Source organism: Pongo abelii, chromosome 1 (assembly GCF_028885655.2).
Source record: "Pongo abelii isolate AG06213 chromosome 1, NHGRI_mPonAbe1-v2.0_pri, whole genome shotgun sequence".
Taxonomy (NCBI): domain Eukaryota; kingdom Metazoa; phylum Chordata; class Mammalia; order Primates; family Hominidae; genus Pongo; species Pongo abelii.
In genome coordinates, this window is record NC_071985.2 from 192,569,802 (window position 1) to 192,593,152 (window position 23,351).

Consider the following 23,351-nt stretch of genomic DNA (forward strand, 5'->3'; position numbering starts at 1 on the left):
TGGGATCCCCCTGAAAAACAATTAGCAAAGATATTAAATGTTGAATTTGGAAATACTTCCAAATAAAATCTTTTCAAAAGTTTTATTTAGAGATCTGAGCTTCCTTCTGTGCACATCAATTTTTAGATTTTGTGTTTGAAACAGCTACACAAAATTCCTGAGCAAAATTTTAAAATGAAATTGAAATTTTAATGAAAGACTCTAACAGTACTTGCTTTTCTGGCATGAATGAATGAAATTGCTTGAAATGATGTAAGTGGACTTTGAACTCGATTGAACTTTGTTGTGTCAAGTATTTCGAAATACTCACGATTTCAGAGAACCAAGCTCTGGAGCCAGAGTGAGTAGGGAAGAGACACAGCAGTTGTTGGCCGAGCACTGTGGAGAGTCTGTGGGCCAGCACCAGCACTGAGCAACTGTCAGTGGCCACAGAAGCATGTGGCCTGTGTGCAGCAGCCAGCTCGGGCAGGTGGCATCATGGATGAGGTGTTCTCCAAGGAGCTGGACCAGTGGATCAAGCAGCCGAACCAGTGAAAGTAGCTATCCAAGTCCCAGGTCAAGAGCCTCTGCAAGGAGGCTAAAGAAATCCTGACAGAAGAATCCAATGCACAAGAGGTTTGGTGTCCAGTCACTGTCTCTGGAGATAAGCATGGGCAATTTCATGATCTCATGGAACTGTTTAGAAAATTACCAGATGGCCGGGCACAATGGGTCACGCCTGTAATCCTAGCACTTTGGGAGGCTGAGGCGGGTGGATCGTTTGGGGTCAGGAGTTGGAGATCAGCCTGGCCAACATGGTGAAATCCCATCTCTACTAAAAATACAAAAGTTAGCTTCCCAACTACTCAGGAGGCTGAGGCAGGAGAATCACTTGAACCTGGGAGGTGGAGGTTGCAGTGAGCCGAGAGCGTGCCACTGCACTCCACCCTGGGTGATAGAGATCTCCGTCTCAAAAAATAAAAAAAAATAAAAAATAAAATAAAGAAAATTACCAGATACAGGCTGGATGTGGTGGCTCACACCTGTAATCCTATCATTTTCAGAGGCCAAGGCAGGTGGATTGCTTGAGTCCTGGAGTTCAAGACCAGCCTGGGCAATATAGCAAAAAAAAAAAATAATAATAATAATAATAGAAAATTACCCGATACAAATTACTTGTTTACAGGAGATTATGTTGACAGAGGATATTATTCAATTGAAATAGTTATGCTGCTCCTAGCTCTTAAGGTTTCCTACCATGAATGCATCACCATTCTTCCAAGGAATCATGACAGCAGGCAGATCACACAAGTTTATGGTTCCTATGATGAGTGTTTAAGAAAACATGGAAATGCAAATGTTTAGAAATATTTTCCAGATTTTTTTTTTTCCAAAGACTGGGCCACCCAGATTGGAGTCCAATGGCACAAACATGGCTCACTGCAGCTTCAATCTCCTTGGCCCAAGTGAGCCTCCTACTTCAGCCTCCCGGGTAGCTGGGACTACAGGCGTGCACCATCATGCCCGGCTAATTTTTTGTATTTTTTTGTAGAGATGAGTTTTTCACCATGTTGCTTAGGCTGGTCTTGAACTCCTGGGCATAAGTGATCCACCTGCCTTGGTCTCCCAAAGCACTGGGATTACAGGCATGAGCCACCATGCCCGGCCTTTACAGGCCATCTTCCTCTCACTGCCTTGGTGGATGGGCAGCTCTTCCGTCTCCATGGTGGCCTGTCGCCATCTGTAGATACACTGTATCACATCAGAACACTGAATTGCCTACAGAAAATTCCCCATGAAGGTCCAATGGGTGACTTACTATACTGAGATCCAGATGACCATGGTAGCTGGGGTATATCTCTTTGAGGAGATGGTTACACCTTTGGGCAAGATACTTCTGAGACATTTAATCATGCCAATGGCCTCCGGTTGGTGTCTAGAGCTCACCAGCTGGTGATGGTGGGACATAACTGGTGTCAAGACTGGAATGTAGTAGCCATCTTCAGTACTCCAAACTATTGCTATCGTTGTGGTAATCACGCTGCAATCATGGAACTTGATAATACTCTAAAATACTCTTTTTTTGCAGTTTGACCCAGCACCTCACAGAGGCAAGCCACATGTTACTCATTGTACCCCAGATTACTTCCTGTAATGAAATTTTAAGCTGGGCGCGGTGGCTCACGCCTGTAATCCCAGCACTTTGGGAGGCCGAGGCAGGAGAATCACCTGAGGTCAGGAGTTCAAGACCAGCCTGGCCAACATGGTGAAACTAAAATACAAAATACACTAAAATCTACTAAAAATACAAAATACACTAAAATCTACTAAAAACACAAAATTAGCTGGGCATGGTGACATGCGCCTGTAATCCTAGCTACTGGGGAGGCTGAGGCAGGAGAATCGCTTGAACCCAGGAGGCAGAGGTTGCAGTGAGCCGAGATCGTGCCATTGCACTCCAGCCTGGGAGAGGAGACCAAAAATCCATCTCAAAAAAAAAAAAAAAAAGAAAAAGAATTTTAAACTTGAACAGGATTGCCATGAATTGTATATTGACTTAATGGAAATGGGGACAGCAACAGTAACTCCAAAGTGTCAGAAAATAGTTAACATTTAAAAAATTTGTTTTCACGTGGACCAAAAGCTGTGCCATATAAAAATACAAAGCTTTTTGTCACCAAGCCGTGATCACTTTAGAATGAACCAGTTCATTGTATGCTGGAGCAACATGGTGTTTGCAGTTACTTTTGCTTTCTTTGAGAGACCGCAGATAATAAGATGTAAATTCACTTTGTGAATACAATTTAACATCTATCTAGCTATAGCTTTACTCAGCATGACTGTACATAGGGGTAGCAGAAAACAATCACTGGATCACTGGAACTTAATGAAATTAAAAAAAGTAAATGCCAAGCCCTCCCCTCTACTTAAGAGTTTTGAAATCATTCTGTTTATTTTCAGGGATACCATTTAATTTAATTATAAGACTTGCCTGCACTCAGTTTGTCCCCTTCTCAAATCTGAGCCCCATGCCATTCTTTGTTATTGTCAGAACCTAGTGAGTGGTTTTGAACAGAGCTGTTTTTGCCCCTTCCTGTAAAATGATGTTTTATTGCACAAGAGCACTGCAGACTTTTCATAATAAACTTGCGAGCTCAGAAAAAATTACTCATGAAGCTCTTATTTGCAGTGTTTGTTATTAAAGCAGGCACCCTAAGAGTGTAGCCAGCAGGGACAGATCCAGGTTTTGTGAAAGCCTGAGGTTTATATAAGTGTGTGTGTGTCTGTGTGTGTGTGTGTGTGTGTGTGTGTGTGTGTGTGTGTGTGTGTGGTGAGGAGGGCTCTTTATGAAAAGGATTGCAAAATTCTAAGTACAAAATTAGGTACTACAGGAGATTGCATTACTGGACCCAATACTTCACCCCTCCTTGGGTCTACATCTTTGCCATATGACTTTGCAGTTTGGGCCACTAAAGGGTCAGAGTGTATTTCTACTCTTCTTGATTCCGGCCTTGGCCACGTAACTTGCATTGGCCAATGGGATTGAGTGGAAGTGACAGCATGTTACTTCTCAGTCTGGGTCTTTCTTCTTTGTACCTTGTCTTCAACACGAGGGCATTCACTGGTTAGCACAGTGGTCCCAGGAGGGAGATGAGGGATACAGGGAGCAAAGCCATCCAGCTGACCCAGCCTAGATAACCTAGCTCGCAGCTGCTGTGGCCTAAAGCATCCCAGCTGATCTGCAGATCTATGCCAATAAATACTTGTAAGCCGCTGAGTTTGGGGGCCATATGTTACATAACAGTACTGTACCAGTAGCTAACAAATGCAGGTATAAACATGAAGGTTTATTTGTAATGAGAAAATAAATCACAACAGATAAGATTTTAGCAGCTGACAAATAGCTCAAAAGTCACAGAATCCAGAAAAATACATAAATTTTCATTAATTGCCGTCTGACATACCTCTATAATATCCTATATGTTGGCTACATTTTCTTTGGTTGCCTCTCCAATATAACAACTTAAATTTTTTTTTTTTTGTAATTTTGTGTTTCTACAGAGAGGAGGGAGAGAGGATTCTCTCTTTCTTCTGAAATGGTTTATTGAAAAATACTTTTTAATTGGTAATTTAGTAAAGTTTCGTCTAGCATCATAACTGACTTTAGGTCATGTTGTTTCAATTTTTAAGATTGTTGCCAAAGTTGTGAAAACCTCCATCAAGTTTCTTTCAGGACATTTTCAATTTTCTTGTGCAACAACTAATCGTAAATCTTCTTTTAATTGATTCTCATTATCCTGTTTGTCATCAATGTTCTTTTGTAGTGTCACATTGTAAGTTTTATGCTTTCTTAGTTCAGTAATGTGTGTCAACTCAGCAAAAATGTAAATATTTTTTCCATTGTGTCCATGATCTACTCCTTTTTATTATTCATTATTATTATTTTGAGACAGAGTTTCACTCTCCTTGTCCAGGCTGGAGTGCAATGGCCAGATCTCGGCTCACTGCAACCTCCACTCCCATATTCAAGCAATTCTCCTGCCTCAGCCTCCTGAGTAGCTGGGATTACAGGCGTGAGCCACCATGCTCGGCTAATTTTGTATTTTTAGTAGAGATGGGGTTTCTCCATGTTGGTCAGGCTGGTCTCCAACTCCCGATCTTAGGTGATCTGCCAGCCTCGGCCTCCCAAAGTGCTGGGATTACAGGTGTGAGCCACCGTGCTCAGCCTATTATTGTTATTTTTAGACAGGGTCTCACTTTGCCACCCCGGCTGGAGTGCAGTGGTACCATCATAGCTCACTGTAACCTCTAACTCCTGGGCTCAAGTGATCCTTCTGCCTCAGCCCCCAGAGTAGCTAACTGGGACTGCAGTGCATGCCACAATGCCTGGCTAATTTTTTTTTTTTTTTTTTTTTTTTGCTATGGGGTCTTTCTGCCATATCTTATGGGCTAGAAAAAAAATTTATTTAAAAATAAAATAAAATAGAGTTGGGAGTCCTTGCTATGTTGCACAGGCTGGTCTCGAACCGTTGGGCTCAAGCAATCCTCTCACCTTGGCCTCCCAAAGTGCTAAGCTTACAGGCATGAACAACTGTACCCACCTATTCCTTTTTAGTAATTGGATTACCAAAGACTCCAGAAGGCTATTTATACCTGCTTTGCAAATTTATCTTTTCCTCTTACTGAGTTACTGCTTTTGGAATGATCTGAAATTCTTTTGTTACCATTTTCTTCCATTGATTTTCTGTTGATTTCTACTGGTTTCATTGTTCATTTTTATGGCCTTTATTTTATGCTCTATTAAGCTTTAAATATTTTTGTCAGCTATTTAATATATACATTTAAAGATAACAAAAGGAAATATGTAATTTCTTAATTGTTTTATTGGAAATCAGATGTCTGTCCTTGAGAGAGGCCTTGACCACTCAAATCACGGAGCTCTTCCCAGCACTTTTTAACCCTTGATCTGACTTTCTTTTCCTTTACAGCAGTTGATCTGATGTTAAATTATGCACTCACGTGTTTGTTGTCTGTCTCCTCCAGTTAGAAGCTAAGGAATTAGCTCCTTGAGCCCTAGAACATTGACAGATAAATAGATATTTGTAAAGTCAACGAATGAATGAGTTCCCTAAGTGGCAACCAGTGTCCACACTGTGATTTCTGTCCAGCTGCTTGATGCACTTCCAGGACTGGTAAGAGTCAGTGACTGCTGAGAATCCACTGTGCCCTGAACCCTACCAAAACGCCCCACCCCCATCTCCTTTGTACTAAACTGGGTTTCCATTTGTAACATCTTTTCCATTAAAAAAAAAAATGTGTGTCCTGGAGTGGTGACCCCAGCACTTTGGGAGGCCAAGGTGGGAGGATCATTTGAGCCCAGGAGTTTGAGACCAGACTGGGCAACATAGCGAGAACTTGTCTCTAAATAAATAAATAAATAAATAAATAAAAATTAAAAAGGGACAGACTCAGACTTTTTTGATATATTATACAAGTTATTTCTCTCTCAACCCAAAGTCTCTGTTCAACCTATAGTTACTTTGCCTACTTTTATATTCTTAATATAGCATGATTTGACTTTCTGTATTATTCTTACCTCCCTTAAATGAGTAACCCCATTTGCAGCCTCCAATTCAGCATATCCTAAACTGAATGCATCACGTCTCCCTGCATGTGAGCGGGTTCATCTTCAGTTGCTCAGCTGCTCAGGCCATGAGTCCAGATGCATTCTCAGCAGTTCTCTCTTCCAATTGCTGCCCATTCTCCATCAGTCACTTATTTCTGTCATTTCTTTGATCTCCTCACCCTTTCTCTCATGCTTGCATTTCTCTCCTTCCCCACAGCCAACGCCCCAGTCCAAACCCCTGTCTTCTCTCACCTGGATCAGTCTCCTACTGGTATCCTCTACCAGTCTCTGAAATGGTTTGTTAAGATGCAGATATGATCTGGTCACTGCTCTGATTGAAACTTTCAAAGGCTTCCCAATGCTCCTGGGATAAAGCCCTCAGTCCTTACATGCCCTGCCAGGGCCTGCATGGTCTGCCCCCCTCTGCAAATTCATCTTCTACCTCTGCCTTCTCATTCCCTGCACTTTTGCCACTCTGGCCTTCTCTGAGTTCTTCCAAAATGCCAAATTCTTTCCTGGCTCAGTATCTTTGCACACTCTGTTCCCTCTGCACGGAATGCCCTTCCATCGCCTCTTGGCCTGGCAACTGATGCTTATCCTCAGTCTTAGTTTAAATGGCATATCCTCCAAGAAGCTTTCCTTGAACACTGGTACAAGCCTGGGCCATCCGTTTTATTCTCCCATTGTGCACTGTACTTTTCCTTCTCAACATTTATCAAAAACATAAATAGGAAAGCATAAATAGCGCCAGGCACAGTGACTTATGCCTGCAATCCTAGCACCTGGGGAGGCCTTGGCAGGAGGATTACTTGAAGCCAGGAGTTCGAGACCAGCCTGAGCAACACAGTAAGACTCAGTCACTACACAAATTTTGAAAATCTTGGCCAGGCATGGTGGCTCAAACCTGTAGTCACAGCTACTTGGGAGGCTGAGGCAGGAGAATGGCTTGAGCCCAGGAGATTGAGGCTGCAGTGAGCTACGATTGTACCACTGCACTCCAGCCTGGGCTACAAAGCCAGACCTCGTCTCTAATAAATAAATAAATAAATAAATAAATAAATAGTTACTTGTATAATCGGTCATTCAATGTCTGTCTTTCCTATTAAACTAAACTCTGTGAGGCAAAGCTGTCTATTACAATAACAATCGCTGACACATCTATAGCTCCTCCTATGTGTTTGGGTCTGTTCTAAGCACTTTTTATGTATCATCTTGTTGAATCCTCACAGTAACCCTTTAAGACAAATACTTTATCTTTCCCTGTTTTATGAGTAGGAGACTGAAGCACAAAGAGGTCAAGTAACTTGTTCAGGGATGCACAGCTAGTAAGTAGCAGAACCAGGATTCAGAAGCAAGCTGTCTGTCCCAGAATCCTAGCTTTTCCTACTTCCTTTATTGCCTTCCAGGTTTGTTGTGTTTCCCATTATGCTCCCAGCATCCAGCACAGGACACATGATAGGTGTTCAATAAATATGGTGGAATGTATGTCTAAGCACGCATTTACTGAGAACTTACTAAGTGCAAAGCACTGTGGAGAAACCAAAAATATGGACCTTACCCTTAGTGACCTTTAACTAAAATCACGAGGAAAACAGATTTTTTTTTTTTTTTTTTTTTGAGACACAGTCTTGCTCTGTTGCCCAGGCTGGAGTGCAGTGGCATGATCTCGGCTCACTGCAAGCTCCGCCTCCCGGGTTCACGCCATTCTCCTGCCTTAGCCTCCCGAGTAGCTGGGACTACAGGCACCTGCCACCACACCCGGCTAATTTTTTTTTGTATTTTTTAGTAGAGACGGGGTTTCACCATGTTAGCCAGGATGGTCTCGATCTCCTGACCTTGTGATCCGCCCGCCTCGGCCTCTCAAAGTGCTGGGATTACAGGCATGAGCTACCGCGCCTGGCCGGAAAACAGATTTTTATTTATTTTTTATTTTTTACTTGACTAAGGAATACAGAAAAGATTCTCAGAGGAAATGTTTTTTGGTGGTCCCCTGGGAACAGATAGATAGGACTCAAATGGATCTCGGGAGGGGCAGGGGAGCAAGGGAGGCCAGATGCTGGGGAGGCGAGAGCGAGGGCTGGCAGCCCTGCAGGAATGCTCACGGTGCCTGCCGGACTGGGAGAGCAAGGGTAGGGCAGAGGACACAGACTGAGGGAGCCCAGGGGAGGGAGTCAGCTCTACCAACTGGAGGAGGGGTCGGCCAGTCTGGGCCTCCTGTGATGAGTAAACAGGCGTTGGGGAGGAAGGGCTTTGTGGAAAGAAAGACCCACCTGTGCAGAGCATGCAGGCAGGAAATTGCAAAGGGTGTTCAGGAAACGAACGCATGTCCTGTGGGATATTAATGAGATTCTATGGTCAAACTCACTTGGGAAATTCTGCACTGAACAGGGGTAAACAAATTTCTTTCCTGCAATGTTTCTCAGAACACTTAATGTGTTAATGTGCATTGGGTCTACAAGGCAGGGGTATATGAGTGACATTTCCAAGAATGGCTTATTAACTTGACAGCACATTAGTTAGAAAAGGGTGGCACAAAAGCTGGCGGGACAAACAGCTTGGGGCAGGTGAGGAGGGTCCAGGATGCCAAGCCAGAGAATATTCACGTTAGCTTAGAGAGCACTGGAAGAATACAAGATTTTTTAAGCAGGGTGGTGACGTAAGCCCGGCTGAGAGCTAGCAAGCTGCCTCCAAAGTCAGTGTGGGGATAGATGTGAGGAAGGAAAGAGATTAACATGTTGACATAGTTTGGATCTGTGTCCCCACCCAAATCTCACGTTCAATTGTAATCCCCAGTTTTGAAAGTGGAGCCTGGCGGGAGGTGATTTGATCATGGGGGTGGGTTTCTCGTGAATGGTTCAGCACCATTCCCTTGGAACTGTCCTCTCAATAGTGAGTGAATTCTCCTGAGCTCTGGTCATTTTAAAGTGTGTGGCACCTCCCCCCGACCTCTTCCTCCTGCTTCGGTCATGTGACATGCCTGCTCCCCCTTTGCCTTCCGCCATAATTGTAAGTTTCCTGAGGCCTCCCCAGAAGCTGAGCAGGTGCCAGCATCATGCTTCCTGTACAACCTACAGAAATGTGAGCCAATTAACCCTCTTTTCTTTGTAAATTACCCAGTCTCAGGTACTTCTTTATAGCAATGCAAGAATGGACTAATACATGCGTATTGTTGACTTACTCTGTTCAGCTACTGTGCTAGCACTTCATGTATATATGTGCATTTAATCTTCACAACTCTGCAAGGGTAAATGCTATTGTCCCTACTTTAAAAGTTGGGAAAACTGGCCAGGCGTGATGGCTCATGCCTGTAATCCCAACACTTTGGGAGGCCGAGGTGGGCAGATCACATGAGCTCAGGAGTTCAAGACCAGCCTGGCCAACATGGTGAAACCTCATCTCTACTAAAATTACAAAAATTAGCCGGCTGGGTACCTGTAATCCCAGCTACTCGGGAGGCTGAGGCCGGAGAAGCGAACCTGGGAGGTGGAAGCTGCAGTGAGCTGAGTTTGCACCACTACACTCCAGCCTCAGCAACAGACCGAGACTCCACCTCAAAAAAAAAAAAAAAAAAAATTGAGAAAACTGAGGCTCTGAGAGGCTGTGGGGCCACCTGCCCACCACTTATTGAAATGTGTGTGTTAATTCACTGTGCCTCAGCATCTGTCTACTTGTGGAAATGAGCCAGTTCCTGAATCTAGGTCAGCCAGGGAGCAAAAGTGTGGGCCTGGCTGGGGAATGAGTTCTGGGTGTGGGAAGAAGAGCTGGCTTCTGAGACCCTGAGCATTATGGCCCTCTCCAGGACCTAAACCCTGGAACTAGCTGGGGCCTGAAGGAGCCGGGCATGTAGAGCTCCCCAGAGAGGCTGGAGAATTCATCCATGGATGACACGGGCATCCTCACCCCAACTCCCCATGAGAACAGAATCGGAGGCCCCATGGGCTGGCAGAAGGGACCTTGGCCTTGAAGAACCCTTTCTTTGGTTCTCTCCCCTGCAGTGCACTGCCTGAGAACTGACGAATGGTCGTGGTTCCAGCCAGCTCTGCCACCAACTTGCCAGATGATTACTTCATGTGTCAACAGCATGATCCGTTTTGCTCCTCCCGGCTCTGAATGCCCTCTTCAGAACTCCTGTTCACACAGGTGCCATGTTGTGGAATCCTGGCTCTGGTCCTTCTTTCAGAAATTTTGGGAACTGGCTGTCATGTATCTGACAGATCAGCCTCGTCTCCTCTCATCTCTCACAACTACTCCATGGTGCATCTGTTCAATGAGTATTTACCAACTCCCCACCCTTTGCCAAGGGCTGTCCTGAGAGCTGTGCTCACAGAGGTCCATCTTATGAAGCAGATATTGTTATGAACCCCATTTTTCTGATATGTTTGTTTATTTTAGAGACGAGGGGCCTCGCTATCTTGTCCAGGCGCATCTCAAACTCTTGGCCTCAAGCCATCCTGCTCTCCAGCCTCCCAAGTAGCTGGAATTACAGGCATGAGCCGTCATGCCCAGCTACCCAGTTTTCCAATATGGAACCTTGCCCAAAGTCTTGCCCTGGGTAAGACTTGAAATCAGGTCCATCTACACCAACATCCCAGCTCCTGACCACCCTGTGTCACTGCCACCCATGTAAGCCCGGGCTCGGGACTGGAGCCCATGCCTGCCGGAGCAGGGATGGTGAGAGAGAAGGGGGCACGTTATGACCTCTCTGTGCCCTGGGGTCATTCTTGGTTCTGCTGCCTCCTAGCTGGGTCACATGGGGCAAATCACCTCACCTCCCTAAGTCTCAGTTTTCTCATCTGTGAAGTAGCCCTACAGTACTTACCCCAAATATTTGTTGGGAGGATAAAATGACATCATGAATATCAAGCTTCTTAGTACAGTCAATATTAGTTTCTCCATTTAAAAAATTTAATTTTCCCCGAAATAACCTGCCCCTTCTCATGCTCATTTCCAAAGGCTTGCAATGAGTGATCCAGAAACAAATGAACAAATAAAGGGATTTCCTGAATTCCCTGAACTCTGGTGTTGAAGTTGTGCAGCCTCATGTATCTTTATATGGCCTGCATGACATTAATGATGACTCACATTTCTTGAGCATGTAATATGCTCTAGAAACTTTTCTGGGTGTTTTACACACACAGCTGTTACAGACCAGAGCTAGTTGTTTTGTTGTTGTTGTTGTTGTTGTTGTTGTTTTGAGACAGGGTCTTGCTCTGTCACCCAGGCTGGAGTGCAGTGGTGCCATCTTGGCTCACTGCAGCCTTGACTTCCTGGGCTCAAGTGATCCTCCCATTTCAGCCTCCTGAGTAGCTGGGACCACAGGCACATGCCACCATGCCTGGCTAATTTTTTAATTTTTTGTAGAGGTGGGGTCTCACTATGTTGCCCAGGCTGGTCTCAAACTCCTAGGTTCAAGCAATCCTCCCAACTCAGCCTCCCAAAGTGCTGGGATTATAGCCATGAGCCACTGAGCCCAACCAGAGCCAGGATTTGAACCCACAAAGTCTGACTCCATGGCCTGTGCTCTTAACCACTCTGCTACTTTGTTCGGGAGGTCCAATATAAACTTCTGTGTATTAAACTGTGAGATCCCAGAGGTCACAAACCATGCTTTATCTGGGATCCAGCATAGGCCTGGCCCTGAGTGAGTTTCAGAAGATTGTTTCATTCATTCACTCACATTCACTCAACCGGTATCTCTGGAGGACCTTTGCAGGTCCGACTCTGTTCTAGGAGTTGGGGATACAGCAAGGAAGAAGGTAGAAAAGACCCCTGTTCCCATGGCAACTACTTCCAGTAGAGATCCAGGGTTGCATGGCATTGAGTGACTCGGTGGCTGCTCTTATTGGGTGGTCAGGATGGCCCCACCAAGAAACGGATGCTTAGCTAGGACCTCAGTGATAACAGGGAACCAGCCATCTGAAAATCAGAGGGAAGAGCATCGAGATAGAGGGAACAGCAAGTGCAAAGACCCTGGGGTGAGAAAAAACTGGGCATATTTGAGAAACAGAAAGAAGCCCATTGTGGAGTGTTAGTTGGGGAAGGGAGACAGCAAGGCAGGGGCCACATCATGGGGACTTCATGAGCCAGAGGAAGGAGTTTTATTATGTTGTTCAAAGTGCAATAGGAAGCCGTTGGAGGTTTTAAACAGGAAAATGACATAATCTGATTTTTACAAAATTAATAGACTTGATTTTTAGAGTAGTTTTAGGTTTATAGAAAAATTGAGCGGAAAGTCCAGAGTTCCCTCTCACCCTCTACTATGCACACATGCACACATATCACAAATTCCCTTAGTATTAGCATCCTCCATTTGAGTGGTACATTTGTTACAGTTGATGACCCAATACATTATTATTAACTAAAGTCCACAGTTTACATTAGAATTTGCTCTGTACTGAACATGAGTTTTGAATAATGTATGACCTGTGTCCACTACTATAGTAGCATACAGATTAGTCGCACTGTCTTAAAAACCCCCTGTTTTCCACTGATTCCTCCCTCCTCCCAAGGCCTTGGCAACTACTTTTTTTTTTTTTTTTTTTTTGAGGTGAAGTCTTCCTCTGTGGCCCAGGCTGAAGTGCAGTGATGCGATCTCAGCTCACTGCAACCTCTGCTTCCCAGGTCCAAGCGATTGTCGTGCCTCAGCCTCTCAAGTAGCTAGGATTACAGACACGTGCCACCACGCCTGGCTAATTTTTGTATTTTTGGTAGAGATGAGATTTCACTATGTTGGCCAGGCTGGTCTCGAACTCCTGACCTCAGGTGATCTGCCTGCCTCAGCCTCCAAAAGTGCTGGGATTACAGATATGAGCCACTGCACCTGGCCACAACCACTGATTGTTATACTGTCTCCATAGTTTTTGCCTTTTCCGAAATATCATAGAGTTGGAATCACACAGTATGTAGCCTTTTCAGACTGGCTTCCTCCACTTGATCTGATTTTTTTTTTTTTTTTTGAGACAGCATCTTACTCTATTGCCCAGGCTGGAGTGCAGTGATGCAATCACCGCTCACTGAAGCCTCAACCACCCGGCCTCAAGCAGTCCTCCCACCTCAGCCTTCTGAGTAGCTGGGACTACAGGCACATGCCACCATGACTGGCTAATTTTTAAATATTTTGTAGAGATGGGGTCTTCCTAAGTTGCCTAGGCTAGTCTTGAACTCCTGGGCTCAAACAATCCTGCCAAAGTGCTGGGAGCACTTTGGGAGTGAGCCACCGCACCCAGGTTGATCTGATTTTTTAAAGGATCAAATTGGCTGTATCGTAGGAACAGATTGGAAGGGGACAAAAATAACAACAGGAAGACCAGTTAGGAGACGAAGCAGTCATCCAGAGGCTCGAAGAAGTGGTGGGCCAAGCTGGTGGGGAGAAGTGTGTGGACCCCGGGTGCACAATGGAGACCCAACTTTTGGGAGCTGCTCACTGAGTGAGTGCAGGGGAAGGTCAGGGATAGGAATGATTGATGATTACATCACCAGGGTTAAACCAGGCCTGCACAGAGTGGGGTTTTAAAGTTTTCATAGATATTGCTGTGGTTTTTAATCCCCTTAAATACTCTTGTTGTTCTCCTAGAAATTGAAGAATCAGGTCCAGAGAGATCTCCTGGAGGGCCTAGGATCACAGAGCAAAGCAGAAACCACAGCTGTCTCAGAGGATGCAACTCCAGCTCTTCACCCAGAGATAGTCGTGGGCTGGTGGCCTCACGGCCCACTAGGGCCTTTGTTACGAGTTTTCTCTTCCCAGCGGTCCTTTTATTGCATAATCAATAAACCACTGACAGAAATAAAAGGCTTCCAGATATATATGCTGCTGATTCCCTGCCTGGAAAACCTTCCCCTCTGCCCTCCTGAAAACCTCATGGCTTCTTATTGCACATTGCACGCGGGGGGAGGCGGGGGGAGGCGGGGAATCCACTTAGAATTGAATCTCAGTGAAACTGCTTGTTAACTTACCCTGACCTCTGAGTTAGTTCAGCTTATTTTGGTCTCAAGTAACTACCTTAAGGCAAAAACAAACAAACAAACAAACCTGGGAGGGAGTGGTGGCATGGATATCTTGGGGAGCTATGGAGGCACCGCACAGACTGAACGAAGAGGAGTTGAATCAATGATCATCTGAAGAACGGGTCTAACAGGTCTCCAGGGATCACTGCAGTAGAAGCCTGCTGCCTTCAGGGGACAAGTCTACCGTGACTCCAGATGCTGCTTCGCTCCACTCCATTCAAGCTCCCAGCAGGCCTTGGATGATTCCAGCTTGGTCAGGAGTGCCCCTTACCCCCTGCTGAGATCAGTTAAGTCTTGGTGGGAGCACAGCACCACGTGGTACAAATGGAGTGGGATGGGACCGTTCCAGGCAAAATCTTCATGGGAGATGAAGCTGTTCATGGCCCCCCAGCCAGTGTTGGTCATTCTGTCCCTGGTAACCCTATAGCTCAATCACAGCACTTCACAGATTGTCTTATAATTATTTGCCCAGGCTGGAGTGCAGTGGTGCAATCATAGCTCACTGCACCCTCTATCTCCCCGGCTCAGGCGATTCTCGTGCCTTAGCCTCTGGAGTAGCTGGGATTACAGCACACACCACCATCCCCAGCTAATTAAAAAATTGTTTTCCTGTTGCCCAGGCTTGAACTCCTGGGCTCAAGCGATCCTCCTGCCTCAACCTCCCAAAGCTCTGAGATTACAGGTGTGAGCCACTGCACCCAGCCAATTTCTTGACAGTGTATGTCACTTTCACTGGGCACTGGGTTCTTCCAGGATTGTGGCCTTGACTTACTTAATCTGTTATGCTGCAGGTGTGCCCCTGTTGCTGTTCTCCCTTCTTCTGCAGTAATTGGGACCTATTTTTAGCAAGGCTAATGGCCTCCCAAAGTCCTGACATGTCTTAGTCTAACTTGCAGCTAGGGGTGTCCAAGTGACAAGGTTCTGGCCAAGGCATAAGGAGGGAGGTGGTGTGAGCAACTTCAGTGAGACCTTTCCTGGAAGGGGCATGCCCTCCGCTTCTCCTCCTCACCCTGCTGGCTGGAACATAGACATGGTGGTGTGCCCCATAGGACCATGTGGAAAAAGGTAACTCCCTAGAAATGCCAGAGCCACCCCAGAGAGCGAGCTGTGGTCCCTGACACCCTGAAGCTGCCACATCAGCTTTGAACTGCTTCCCCGCTGAATGTTCTGAGGGGCACTAAAACCTCTTTTCTCTTTAAGTCTTCCAGCAGCCTAATATAATCCACACTAATAGCCATGCCTAACATGCTGACCGACACTTAGTAAGTGCTTAATAAATAATGGTTGAGTTATTAAATCAATGACAAAGAGAGAAACCCTCAATGCCAGCATTTAACACGTCGACACTGCATATTCTCTCTAGCTCCTCTCTACATACGGTTGATATTTTAAGAGGTATAATTAGAGCAGAAATAGAATTTTATATCCAGCATTTCCCCAGTAATAGTAATTACATAATAAACATTTTCCATGTCAAATCCTATTATCATCATTCTAAAGGAATGTGTCATTTTCTTTTCTTTTCTTTTTTTTTGAGATGGAGTCTCACTCTATTGCCTAGGCTCGAATGCAGTGGCGCAACCTCAGCTCACTGCAACCTCCACCTCCTGGGTTCAAGCGATTCTCCTGCCTCAGCCTCCTGAGTAGCTGGGATTGCAGGCATGCACCACCACACCCAGCTAAGTTTTGCATTTTTAATAGAGATGAGGTTTTGCCATGTTGGCCAAGCTGGTCTTGAACTCCTGACTTCATGTGATCCGCCCGCCTCGGCCTCCCAAAGTGCTGGGATTACAGGTGTGAGCCACTGATCAACCATAATTTATGTAACCACCCCGTTATTCTTTGGTATATACATTTTCCTCATTTTTCCTAATTATAGAGAATGCTGTAAGAAAGTTACTTATGACTTCATGACTATTCTTTTGCCTCTTCCTTTTGACAAGTCCCTTGAGAATGGGATTGTTGCCTTTTCTAATATTTTAGAACACTCTCTACCTTCACCGGACACTCCTGTTTCATAATTGCCAATTAAATTCTGAACAATGGTCATGATGAGAATAACAATTACAGTAACAACAGCTGCTGGTTACTGATCACTGACTGTGTAACCATATCATGCTAGGCACTTTTCATCTTTTCGTTTCACGTATCTGCATATAGCTATACATACTTTCTCTCTCTCTCTCTCTTTCACACACACACACACACACACACACACACGCATGGGGAGTGGTAGTTAAAAGTGCGAATTCCAAGGTCAGACTAAATTCAAATCTTAGTAAAACAGCTTCTTCACTATGAGACCCTGCGTAAATTACTTAACCTCTCTGTGCCTCCATTTCCTCATCTATAAAATGTAGATAGTAATACTTTCTTCATAGGGTAGCTATGAGGACTAAATGAGATAACACAATAATAGCTGGCATTTCTTGAGCACCTACTAGGTGCCAAGCACTATGCTAAATAAAGGCTTTATGTTAATTCACTTATTTCTTGCCAGATTATAGGAGCTAAGTATTTTCAGCCTCATTTTGCAGACAAGGCACCTGAAGCTCAGAAGATAAAGACATACCTGCCCAACCTGCAGGGAGCTGAGCAATTCTCACCTGGGTCACACTGACCTCACAGTCCTAGGCTCCTCCCAAAAGGATTCTTCTCTTTAAACAGTCTCAAACGCTCAGTTTCTCCAGCATAATCTCTCCTTCCGCCCCTACTCCCATCCCACAAGGTGCAGCCTTCTTTCAGGTGTCCCCTCCCCGCCATCACTATTGCAGCATGGAATGCCACAGAAGCTCAGTTAGGAACAATCCCCATTTATCAAGCACTTCCTCTGGGCCAGACCCTGTGCTTGGTGCTTTATATCATTATCTCATTTAATCCTCAGACAGTCCTGGAACATAAGCACCATTACCCCCGTGTTACAAGTGAGGAAACCCAGGCCCAGAATGCTGGAGCAAACTGCCCAGTGTTGCAGGGCCATTGCATTCAGGAGCTGAGACTCCCAGTCAGGCTGAGAAATGCAAGTCTAGCATCTTGCCGCCTTCACCCACAGCTGCCTGGGATGGTGGTTTCCAGGGGTTGGGGAAGATCGTGTTGTGATGGTTCCAGATGGCCTGATGGTTCCCCCTGCCTGAGGGCAGCCATGCAGAGAGTGCCAGCACAGAGTCCACTAGAATCTCCCCGCCTCTCAAGGCCCAAGGCCCAAGGCAGGGCCGAGATCCAAGGGAGAGCGGTCGGACGAGCTTTCTGTGCCACCTCTGAAATAGCCAGCTCAGCTCCCCAGCTCCTGCTCTGCAACTGCAGGCGGATCCCGGAATAGCTCTTTCCTCCTGCAAGGTGACCTAGTTAGCAGGTTCCTCTTGTCATGTGAGGTTGGCTGAGCAAGACATTTACCTAACTCTGTCTACCCAGAGAAAGCCTAATCCGACACTTTCCTCTCCTCCTTCCCCCGATGCTGTTCCTGATTCTCCCACTGTTCACTCATTCTGGAAGTCCAGGGAATGGATGATAATGCACTAAGCGTGGTGCTTCAAGGCCTCAAAGCATGTTCACAGACATTATCACACTTCCTTCTTACACCAGGCTTGGAGGGCGAATCTATTATCAACCCATTTCACAGCTGAGGAAATGAAGGTGAGGAGAGGGTAGGCAACATGAGCAAGGGCACACAGCTGGGAGGAGGCAAAGCCAGGATCTGGACCCAGGCTCCTGACACTCAGACCAGTGTCCCTGCAGTGCTTTGAGCTTCCCTGGTTTTATGCACCTCTCTGAGGAGCCCCAGTCACTAAGCCTTCCTCACCTATCCACTGCCTGTGATGGACCTCCTGAACACCTATCTGGTTGTGGAACTGGGTGCAGAGGTTGAGATCAAGGACTTGGAGGTCCACCAGCCTCAGGGTGGAGCTGGGATTTGAGTTTCAGCATTTATCAGCTCTGTGGCCTCAGGCAAGTTGCTTTGCCTGCCTGAGACTCAGTTTCTATATCTGTAAAATGGGCATAATAATCATACCTGCATCCTATAGGTTGCTAAGATGGGTACATAAAGTGCCCAGCAGCTTCCTTTCATTTTGCATATTTTTGATAAAATAGCTATTGTTGGCCAGGCACAGTGGTACATGCAAGTAATCCCAGCACTTTGGGAGGCCCAGGCAGGCAGAGGATTTGAGCCCAGGAGTTTGAGATCAGCCTGGGCAACATGGCGAAACCCCATCTCAGCAAAAAATACAAAAATTAGCTGGGTGTGGTGGTGCATGCCTGTAGTGCCAGCTACTCAGGAGGCTAAGTTGGGAGGATCACTTGAGCCTGGGAGATTGAGGCTGCAGTGAGCAGAGATCACTTCACAGCAATCCAGCCTGGGTGACAGAGTGAGTTCTGTCTCAAAACAAACAAACAAAAAAACTATTGTTGTTATTATTATTGACATCCTGAATTTAACCCAAAAAGGAAAAGCTTAAGATGGGCTGGTGCCAGTGAACAGTTGCTGTAGTAAAGGCTGTTATGACTATTCCCATGCCATGAAGCACAGGAAGAAAGAGTCTTATTGACAATAACACAACTCTAGCATGTGGCAGTTTCTTCTGAAGCGTTGGCCCCTAGTTCCACTGGATGGCTGCTGGCTCCCTGTAGGAACTCACTGCAGGAGAGGAGAGAGGTGTGGGCAGCCTTAGCTGTCACCCTAGGGGTGCTTATTCACTCTGCAAGTGTCACATCCCACTGGCAGGAGGCATAGAGAAGTGCAGGGTGCCTACTCCGGTGATCACTGGGTGCTGTGGGTCGTGCAGAAGTGAAGATGTGGAAGGAGATTGGGGCAGGTCTGGGGACCCCTGAAGACCATGATCAAATTATGTAAAGGCAGAAGTGGCTGAGGGCTAGTGAGAATGAAACTGGACTTGGGGGATCAGATGCTGCATTCAAATCCTTCCTCCACCACTCCTTATATGTGAGCCCACAGATAAGTTGCTTAACTGCTCCAAGCCTCAGTTTACCCATCTGTAAAAACTGGGCATAATATGAACCTCATGGGAAGGTGGCGAGGCTTGGATGAGTTACCTACGTGTTGCACCAGCACAGTGATGGGCATGACATGGGGGCAGAGTACATGTTTGAGAATTGGAATTTGAAGTCTAGTCAAGCCCCAAGACCCAAGGTGCCATCTTAGGAATTTGGAAGAAGAGATGAATGTGGTCTGGGGTAAACAAAGAAGGCTTCAGAATGATGGCATGACTGGCCTTGGGTCCTGAAATCTAAGTATAACAAGGATGCTGGAGAGGCTTGGGGAGGTCATTCAGACAAGAGGCCCAGTGGGACAAAGCTGGGAGGAATGGACATGGCACACAGACAGGACAGTAGCTTTCCATCACACCCCACGGAAGGTTTTTTTTTTTAGAGAGAGTCTCATTCTGTCACCCAGGCTGGAGTGCAGTGGCACAATCTTGGCTCACTGCAGCCTCAACCTCCCAAGCTCAAGGGATCCTCTCAACTCAGCCTCCCAAAGAGCTGGGACTACAAGCATGCGCCACCATGCCTGGCTAATTTTTATATATATATAATGTATATGTGTGTGTGTGTGTGTGTGTGTGTGTGTGTATATATATATACACACACACACAAAATTGTAGAGACCAGCTTTCACCATGTTGCCCAGGCTGGTCTCAAACTCCTGGGCTCAAGCAATCCACCCGCCTCAGCCTCCCAAAGTGTTGGACCATGGCTGTCTCTCAGAAAATTCAGACTCTTCACCATGGCCTTTCCTCTGTGACCTCGATTCCAGCCCTTCTGGTCACTGCACTCACTCTACCTCAATGGCCTGGTCACTGCACTCACTCTACCTCAATGGCCTGGTCACTGTGCTCACTCTACCTCAATGGCCTGGTCACTGCGCTCACTCTACCCCAATGGCCTGGTCACTGCACTCACTCTACCTCAATGGCCCGGTCACTGTGCTCACTCTACCTCAATGGCCTCCTCACGGTTCCCACACACACCCTCTTCATCACACCCTATTCTCTTGACTTGTGTGATTTTCTTCAGAGCACTTAACATACTCTGATACTATACAGTTTGTCATTTGTGTACATGTTTATTGCCTGTCTGCTCCAAAGAGACTGTGAGATCCTTGAGGGAGGGGGCTCCACCTCATTCACTGGAACATCTTCAGTTCCCAGAGCAATGGCGGCACATAATATAGGCTCAATAAACAGGGTTAAAGTAGGTGGATGGATAAGCAGTAGAGAGTCCAGCAGAAGGAGGGGTCACATGAGACGCGGTTGGGTAGGTTGATGCCAAACGGAGGGCTGTGAAGTCCAAGCTAAGGAGTTTAGGTGGCTTCCAATAAGAACCAGCAGAGCTTATAACCAACCCAGTATTGGGTTGGTCAGGATCCAGGCCTGAGTGACTGGGAAGGGGGTAGTGCCATTCACAGAAATCGGTTAATTTGTTCCTTGAGACTGGGACATGCCCCTCTGGACCTATTTCTGGGTTGGACACAGGTGTACAGCCTCATCTGGGCAGGCTCCCATTCTAGCAGGGCTCCATGGAACAGTGGGCATTTGAGCGGGACCTTAAGTGGGTTTTAGCACTGAGAGATCTGGGACTGGACCTCCCATGAGTAATGACCGGGTAACCAGGGTGATGGGCAAGGGTGCCCAAGCTTGGGAAACAGCAGAGAGGAGAAGGGAAGAGGGTGGGATGTGGAGGCCTCCTCTGGGAGCTGGAGTGGTGTTCTGCCCCTGCTTTCCTCTTGGGTCCCTGGGGAAGGAGCCATGGCCTGCTGCTTCCTACCTGAACTCCTCTCCTGAGGGCAAGGACACGGGGAGGGGGAGGGTGACATGCTCAACAAAGGGGCATTCTTCTAGCCACGATGGAGAATCAATAAAGGCTTGTTTGCCATGCTCCCTGGGGAGCAGCCAGGCATGCTGACGGGGGACCTGGGCAGCCCGGGAGGAAAGGAACGCCGAGTCCGGCTGTGCCAGCCTGGAGCATTGTTTTGACCCCAGAGTAGCCACACCTGTGGCTTGGAGTGCTAAGCCCATGGCTGGAGGCAGTTTGGGGAGGAACTGGGCCACCTTCTTGGTCTCTCTTCCCTACTAGCCCTGCCCATGTTAGAGGAGATAGTCCCCAGATTTGCCCCTGCCTAAGGAGTGAATATCACAGAGTACCAGCCCAGCATTTTATTAAAAAGGGAGGGTCAGGACTGAGTTTTAAAAAAAATAAAATAAGGCCGGGCATGGTGGCTCACGCCTGTAATCCCAGCACTTTGGGAGGCCAAGGTGGGTGGATCACCTGAGGTCAGGAGTTCAAGACCAGCTTGGCCAACATAGTGAAACCCCATCTCTACTAAAAATACAAAAATTAGCTGGGCCTGGTGGTGCACGTCTGTAATCCCCGCTACTCAGGAGGCTGAGGCAGGAGAATCGCTTGAACCCGGGAGGCAGAGGTTGCAGTGAGCGGAGATCGTGCCACTGCACTCCAGCCTGGGTGACAGAGTGAGACTCCATCTCAAACAAACAAACAAACAGGGAGGAGGCCTCCAGATGGCATGAAGTTCATCTTCACCTGCAGGCAGAGCTTCTAGGGCTCAGGATGGTGATTTTCTCACGATCAATTGACAAGTTTGTTATGGGGCCTAATTTACCTAGAGGAGCAGCAGCAGCTTGGATTCATTAGGAGCATTGATTGGATCAGGAATAAGAGACCTGAGCCCGCCAGGCCCGGTGGACCACACCTGTAATCCAGTACTTTGGGAAAAGAAGACCTGAGTCCCAGCTCTGCAACCTCTCCCAACTCAGTTTCCTCATCTGAAAGAGGGAAATAATTATACCTTCACCACAAATAAGAATTGTTGGGTGGGTCCAAAGAGGCTTTTGTGTGCAAAATGCTTTGGAAACTCTAGAGCGTCTGCACGTGTTAGGAAAGCTGGAAAGATAGGCTCCATGGGAGGACTCTGCAGAGAGGGTGACAGTCTTGTCCAAGGCAGTGAGGTGGCCAAGTGGCAGAGTGTGTTCACATAGACATGACTCATGCTGAAAGCCCAGTGCTTTGGGGAAAAGAGCCTCACCTTTAACCTGCTCAGCAAGATGGGCTGCCTCAGACCTTCACTTCTAGCCCCATCTCCTCTCTTTGCCCCAACCAGTCTCTGATCAATGTTCTTTCTTTCCTACACTAGCTATTTCAGACTGAGATTTCTTCAGGTTGCAAAGAAGCGGCAAAAGCTCCCACTACTGAGAGCTCACTGTGCCAAGCAGTGAGGACATGAGCTCACTGAATCCCACAGCAACCTTAGGAGCTGGGCCCCGTCACCATTCCCATCTTACAGAAGACGAAGCTGAGGTTCAGAGACATGAGTGGACTTGGCTGATGTCATCCGCTAGAGTGTGTCTGAGCCTGAAGTGAAAACACAGATCTGCAGACTCCAAGGTCAATGAATGCAGCTCCTCCCCAAACCAAAAATTGCCCCTTTCTCCCTAACACCTCTTCTGAGTTGCTGCCACATACCCCAGGGAGAGAAGGTGGGCTGTCTCCTCTCCTAGGTCAGCCTGTTTTACTATTGAATGGCTTTTTTTTTTTTTTTTTTTGAGATAGAGTCTCGCTCTGCACCCAGACTGGAGTGCAGTGGCATGATCTCAGCTTACTGCAACCTCCACCTCCCGGGTTCACGCCATTCTCCTGCCTCAGCCTCCCAAATAGCTGGAACTACAGGTGCCTGCCACCACACCCAGCTAATTTTTTGTATTTTTAGTAGAGATGAGGTTTCACCGTGTTAGCCAGGATGGTCTTGATCTCCTGACCTCGTGATCCGCCCACCTCGGCCTCCCAAAGTGCTAGGATTACAGGCATGAGCCACCGTGCCTGGCCGGATGGCTTTTTTAAAAATAATTTGTTTAAATGTACTTTTAAATAATTTTTTTTAGAGATGAGGGTCTCGCTGTGTTGGCCAGGCTTGTCTCAAATCTCAAACTCCTGGCCTCTGGTGATCCTCCTACCTCAGCCTCCCAAAGTGCTGGGGTTACAGGCATGAGCCACTGTGCCAGCTCTGGATGGCTTTGTTTTAACTCTTTCTTAGCTGGAGCCGAAGTCGGCCCCTAGAGAATAGACTTGGCTCAGGTTTGAGGCAGGACACAGGATGGACGAGGGGACAGGAGGAGGGGAAGGGGTGCAGCTCAGGCTGGCAGGGCCCATAGGAGTGCTGGGAGGGTGCGCTGAAGATGGTCAGGGCGATCTTTGACTGTCCAGTTGCTACAGA

The 23,351-nt window shown here is 46.8% G+C and overlaps 1 pseudogene; it reads left to right on the top strand.

The window, feature by feature from the left end:
• The first annotated feature begins 477 nt into the window (after window positions 1-477).
• LOC100436853 (serine/threonine-protein phosphatase 2A catalytic subunit alpha isoform-like) lies at window positions 478-2,134 on the top strand (annotated as a pseudogene).
• The last annotated feature ends 21,217 nt before the right edge of the window (window positions 2,135-23,351 follow it).